Source organism: Octopus bimaculoides, chromosome 2 (assembly GCF_046866305.1).
Source record: "Octopus bimaculoides isolate indiv1 chromosome 2, ASM4686630v1, whole genome shotgun sequence".
NCBI lineage: Eukaryota > Metazoa > Mollusca > Cephalopoda > Octopoda > Octopodidae > Octopus > Octopus bimaculoides.
Genome location: NC_142929.1, coordinates 12,454,845 through 12,462,344, shown reverse-complemented (window position 1 = coordinate 12,462,344; position 7,500 = coordinate 12,454,845).

The following is a 7,500-nucleotide window of genomic DNA, read 5'->3' as shown; positions in this document are numbered from 1 at the left end:
TGGAGAGATGAAAGACAAAGTTTAACCAGGCAGGATTTGAATTCAGAACCTTGGTGAACAAAACTAAACATTGTAATGCATTTAATTTAACATGTCCCTTTCTCATCCAATACTACAAATTTATCTATCTATCTATCGATCTATTTATTCATCTATCTATCTGTCTGCCTAACAGTCTATCTATCTATCTATCTATCTATCTATCTATCTATCTATCTATCTATCTATCTATCTACCAACCTACCTACTATCTATCTATCTATCTATCTACCAACCTACCTATCTATCTGTTTATCTAAGGCAGCAAGCTGCCAGAAACATTAGCATCCCAGGCAAAATCTTAGTGGTATTTTATCTGTCTTTATGTTCTGAGTTCAAATACTGCCAAGGTCAACTTTGCCTTTCATCCTTCCAGTGTTGATAAATTAAGTACCAGTTGCATACTGGGGTCAATCTAATTGATTGGTCCCCCTCTCCCACAATTTCCAGCCTTGTGCCTAGAGAAGAAAAATATCTATCTATCTATCTATCTATCTATATATATATATATATATATATATATATATATATATATATGTATGTATACATATGTAATATATGTATATATATATGTATGTATGTATGTATTTATATGTATATATATGCATGTATATAAATATATATATATATATATATATATATATATATATATATATATATATATATATATATATGTATGTATGTATGTATGTATGTATGTATGTATATATATATCTATATATATATATATATATATGCACATATATATATATATATGCACATATATATGCATATGTGTGTGTGTGCGTATGTGTGTTTATGTGCGTCTGTCTGTCAGCTTCTCTATTTTTCAATTTATAATAGGTGCAAGCATGATTGATTGAGCGGTTAAGATGTTTACTTCACAAATGTGGTTTCAGGTTCAATTTCAGATACCCCTTGCATGGCAATTTGGTCATGCATCCCCTACTGCAGTCTTTGACAGATGATCTATGAGTAAAATTAGGTGCACATCTGTATGCATGTGTATTTGTGTGTATGTGTATACATGGAACTGCATTTATGTTTACACCATTCTACAACTAATGAGCCAAAACTTAGTGGTTCAACAAATAGAGACAAAAACATTAGAATCAAGCTTAGAAATGAGTATTTGTATCAATATTACTAGCTAAACCTTAAGGTGGCGAGCTGGCAGAATTTTTGCATACTGAGCAAAATCCTTAGCAGCATTTTGTCCGTCTTTATGTTCTGAGTTCAAATTCCACCAGGGTCAATAGAATAAGTACCAGTTGTGTACTGGGGTCAATATAAGTGAGTAGCTACCCACCCTACTCCAAACTAACTGACCTTGTGCCAAAATCTGAAATCAATATTATCAGCTAAACCCTGGAAGTCAACATAACTGCAGTCTAATGACTGAAACCAGTAAAATCTATCTCTTTATGTCTGTTTGTTTCGTGTGAGTGTGAGAAGTCTGGCTTCCTACAAGATAAAAATATATTCACAATATGAACCATTAACAATCATCATACAATAGACTAACAACAATTATGAATTACCACTTAAAACATCTATCATTAGGCAGCCACTATATATTTTGAATTTTCTTTTTTTTTTTTAATCAAATGTGAATGAAAAAATGAAAATCTAAATATTCATTAACAATATACATTACTATTTTTATTAATGCCATTTAGCAAACAATAGCTAGATGAAGTCTGAAGCCAAGTTTCTGTGAGTTGTCTATTGGAAATTCATAAATAATGTCTTCACATGTCTATATGTGTCTACAGAAAGCATCAATAGATATGGCTGGCATGAAGGACAACCCAATACAAGGAAATTAGATACTATAGCCTTTTTATTCTTTTACTTGTTTCAGTTATTAGACTGTGGTCATGCTGGAGCACTGCCTTGAATAATTCTTAGTCGAATGAATCGATTTTTGTACTTCATTTCTTTTAAGCCTGGTATATATTCTGTCGGTCACTTTTGTCCGACCGCTAAGTAATGGGGGACATAAACTCACTGATATTGGTTGTCAAGAGGTGGTGAGGGACAATGACACACACTCATATACACACATGCACACACACATATATACATGTGTGTGCGTGTATACATATATATAAATATACATAATTAATGAAAAAACTGGAGAAAAAGACAAGAAAAAACAACAACGCAAGAATGTGGCACACGCAAAATATTAACAAGATGCTCAGGGAAGGAAAGAAAGGGTGTTTTATATTTCAAGCAAAATCTCCTTCAGAAACAGGAGACAGAGGAAAGTCCAAAACAAAAGGAAGACGCAGGAAAAAAATCACCAACGATCCACACATAGTTACGGGGTTTCTTTCACATTCTGTCTACCAAACCCACTCAAGGCTTTAGTCAGCCCAAGGCCATAGTAGAAGACATTTGTCCAAGGTGCCATTCAGTGGGACTGAACCTGTGACCATGTGATTGGGCAGCAAGCTTCTTACCACACAGCCATGCCTTTTTAAAATATTTTTCTTTATTTATTTTTTGTTGTTTAATCACAGTTGGAGGGAAGTGGCCATGATCATCACAACCATTTCCAGACTGAAAATAGTGAAGTAGTCAATTTTTAGCATGAACATTGGCTTTAGGTTGAAGTCCATAATGAATTCTGTTATTACACGTGGGCTTGAACCTCTGTTGCTTCCTCTCTTTGGTTGTGTTAAAAAAATTATTTTTAACCATGTTAGACTTGCTTTGAAAATTAACCCCTTAGTATTCAGATTTTCCTGCCTGATGTTTGAATTATTCATTCACATTGTTTTAAATTAATCATGAATTGTCTTGTAGCTTCGAGATTTTGATGATGTAATCACTTATTTCTTGAATGATATTGTAGGATAGGTGTGAGAAGCCAGATCTGGCTTGTTCAACAATAAAACAAAGAGAATATTTGGGCTGGACACGGCTGGTTTAAACGCTAAAGGGTCAAACTTCAACCCTGTCCTGTCACTAGACCATAGCTTCCTTGTCTCTGTTTTACAAATACTTTCATGGTTTTTATTTTATGAAACATTTGTCTCTTGATCCTCTTCTTAAGGTTACTAAACAGATGATTTGTTTTTCTGTTAATGCCCAATCCTTTCACACCCACCCCTGAAATAAACAAGTTGTTTTCTCTCCTCTTATAAGAAGACTTTCTATTCCAGCACTTTCTTTCCTTGGGCATCTGCCTTATGGAACTCTCTTCCTCCATGTTTCCCAAATAGATATAATCTTAATTCTTTTAATTCTTATGTTGATGGTTTTATGATTTTGAGGCTGCTTCTTGAGAAATTCTCATAAGGTTTAGATCTGCTTTTATTGCTACCGGTTACTTACCCCCTCATCGGGGATAATCTGCCAAAACATAAATAAATAAATAGATGACACTTTGGACAGGAGAAACAGTCCAAGAGGGTGGCAGCACTGTGATGAAAAGATTTATCAAAGTGACTTTTGATTAAGATACATATAGGAATTACAAGAGGACCCTATACATAGTAGCTTGAGCTGCTAGAAAAAGCAATTAAACCTCAGTCAGATCATGCCATATCATCTTCAAAAAAATGAAGAACATATCAAGTATGAGGGGATGCTGAAAACTTCCTGGTTTTAAGGGTATCGCAAAAGGCCTGGTTGGAGGCCCAACATTCTGAGTTTTTTTACAGGGCTTAGAAAAACTGAAGAACTACTGCAATAAATGTGTGAATCTGAGAGGGGAATATGCAGTGGCAGACTGACCAGGTTGCCAGCTTGCCTGATGGCAAGTGGGCCCCTGCACCATTAGAATCCATATATGGGGGCCCAGGTTAGTATCTAAGGGGCACATCCCCTCAAGTTTGATAATTTTTTATTCACTCCTGGAAGAATGCATTAATTATTTCAGCCTGGCTGTGTTTGTAGACAGTTGAAAAGAATACTTTTAACAAAAAAAAATAATAATAAATGATAGCATTGTATATTAGATTACAAGTTGAAAGCTCAAAACATAAATTAAAATAAAATAAGGCACCAGTGGAATACATGGATTATATAATCCCTAATAAGGATATGACTTCCTTAACTGTATATATATATATATATATATATATATATATATATATATATATATATATATTATCATAAATGCAAAGTCCTTCCTCGGTGAAGAATGCACACCTCAGCATAGTTTACTCGTTAGTGATTTCAGACTGCAGGTAATAAGGGTTGCAAAAAGCAAACCGATTTGGAAAAGAAAGATTTGGAAATTTAAGGATCCTTTTGAATAGTCAGAGGTTTAGGGACTTCTTAACAGAATCATTTTTTTGTTTGAGTAGGAGGAGGAGTAACATACTTGGAATATAGAGGATAACTGGAAGTTCCTACGAGACAGGTCTCCTGGTAATCATTATTTTTAGACCCAGTCCGCCACTGGGAATATGTTAAATAAAATCATAATTAACTGATCTTGTATTTTCTTTTACCCAAACTTTTCAACACCTCCTCATAATGTAGTCTTTCTTACATTGTATGGAAAAATATTGAAAGCATTGTTCCCTCCTGCATATTTTGCAGTTCAGAGTACTTAACTGTGACTCCAGAACAGATACATCTTCCCTGAAGTGGTTCTCAGTGTAAGAGTAAATTACAAGTTTAGAGTTACCAGAAAGATCAGCAAAAACACTAAGCAAAATAAAAATAGATATTTAAAAAAAATGTGAGAAATGAACAACAAAAAAGTATAAAAGAAAGAAAGAAAGAAAGAAAGAAAGAAAGAAAGACAGCCGTCAATATACTGACACAGAAGACATGTAAAGCTAGATGTAAATTTGGCAGAAGAATACAATCTAGAAAGTCAGGGGCATCTAGTGTAATAAAGAACAAAAAAACACTTCTAACTACCAATTCTATCGTTGGCAAATGAATGACCTGGCCTGGCTGCTTATAAAACAATGCTTGTATTTGGAAAGAAAAGAGGGGAAAGGGGAGTAAAGAGATTAACACAAATGGATATTGGATATCAATAGAGAAATTATGAATAATAAGTAGTGTACTCTCTCTTTTTCTCTCTCTCTCTCTCTCCCTCCCTTTCTCTCTCTCTTTCTCCCTCTCTTTCTCCCTCTCTCTCTCTCTCTCTCTCTCTCTCTCTCTCTCTCTCTCTCTCTCTCTCTCTCCCACACACAAAACGTTCTGTGTGCTAAGAGTAAGTGCTGAAGAAACTATTCTAGTATATTCAACAAATTCTGAAATTGGTAGAAATTACCAGAAATTCAATATATCTTCAATACATCTTCAATTTAGAATCATTAAATTTTTTTTTATACTATGATTAGCATTTTATTTGAATGAAGCTTTTCTGTAATGGTTGAAAATACACACACACGCACGCACACACACACACACACACACACACACACACACACACACACACACACATACATACATATATGGTATCAACAAAATGCTTAACATGCCTGTTGTTTTATCTTTTGGCGTTTGGGTTACTTTGTTAAATATAATGATTGTTTATTCAAATTTTTAAAAAAATTAATCATGCATCATAGCTTTGAGATTTCAATGACTTGAATGTTTATTTTTAAAATGATATGGTTGAGTAAGTGTGAGAGGCCAAATCTGGCCAGCTTGAGCACAAAGCAGGTAGAATATTCAGGTTAGATATGCTTATAGGTTACAGGTAATGACAAAGATAAACACGAGTTTATCAGGAATCAAATTTAAAATAAACAGAAAATGGAGAAGTATTAATCAACAACAATTGACTTACATCAATTATTATTTTTTTAATTCAATACAAATAGATTGTATCCCATCAAACAGCTGTTTCTGCTTCCAATGTTATATGGCTAAATGTCTGAAGTTAAAGGGTTAAATGTCTGGAGTTGCAGTTTTTTAATCAGGAAAAATCGTTTAAAGATATATAGTGTTGAAAAACAATATATTTCAGAGCTAGGTATAATGAAATTGCCACAGAAGTGATCACAAAAGCGAAAGATATTGTATTTCATTGTAGAAGCAGTTTATAATTTTAATTTATATCATAATTCAAATAATTTTCATAGAAATAAGGGTTAGGGTGTCCAAGTGAATACAAAGTCAGCACACCACAACATGTCTTCACATTGACCCCACTTGAACAACAGGGACATTTGTTAATGTGACCCGTAAACAATATGCTCCAAAGTCTGATGGATTCATCAGTTTTGATGTCTGAATAAAAAATGCTTTATTGAAGAAACAAGTCAGGGTTGGCTGCAGAAAGGGCATCCAGCTGTAGAATAATGCCTGAGTAAGTCGTCCATGCCAGTAGAAAAAAGTAGACATAAAAATTATGATGAGGTATGTGTGTATGTGTGTGTGTGTATATATATATATATTAGATTGGAGCCTGGTGTTGCCATCTGGTTTCACCAGTCCTCAGTCAAATCGTCCAACCCATGCTAGCATGGAAAGCGGACGTTAAACGATGATGATGATGATGATGATGATGATGATGATATATATATATATTTTTACATATATATATATTTACATATGTATGTATGTAAATATATATATATATATATATATATATATATATAAACAGATATGATAAAAATTTGAATAAAACCTGAAAATGAAATTATTAAAAAGTGTCTGCCTCTTATGGCACAAGAAAGAAATTTGATCTGGTTACCAGATTGGAAGTTAAAAGTATGTGTGTATAAATATATTTTAATCCTTGCGTAAAGTTTTGAATAAATTTTCTGATAACTATTTCAGAATTAGATTTTCCAGACATTAATGGAAATCATCTAATAAATATGCTGATGCAAAGGTGCCAAGTGAAATAGTGAACTCTTTGATCTCTAAATAGAATATTGATATTGTTTATAGATATACATTGGCTTTTCATTTCCAAATAATATTCTTTTTTTCTCTAGTCATATCTATTTTGTTATTGCCTTTGCTAATTTTTTTCTTTCTCAACATATGAATTTCACTAGCTAATTTATCAATTTACATGTATTTCCATTCACGTTTCAAAATGTTTTCCTTTGTACAAGTGTTTTATATCCAATTTTTCCATTCCATACTCTCATATTTCATTTCAAATACCATAATTTTAATTCCTTTCGGTTTGATAGCACTTATATTTATTCTTCATCTTATTTTGATCACTGAGATTTTGTTCAGACTTCACACTACATTTTCTGGAAATATTGTTTCAGAATACAGTCAAGCAATATTTTATGAAACAGACAAAAAAAAAATAAATAAAAATTTGGTGTTGAATAAATTTAGGAGCATATTTTTTCCCCCCAAGAAGCTTTTATTTCAAAGAGTCATGTGCGAAAGAGTTATGGCCATATTCCAAACTTGTGATTTAATTTTGTTGATAATAAAAGAGTACACGTAAAATTTGTTAGACATTTTTAAATTCCAATTTTTGAGGAAGACTGCATTTATTATTTATAA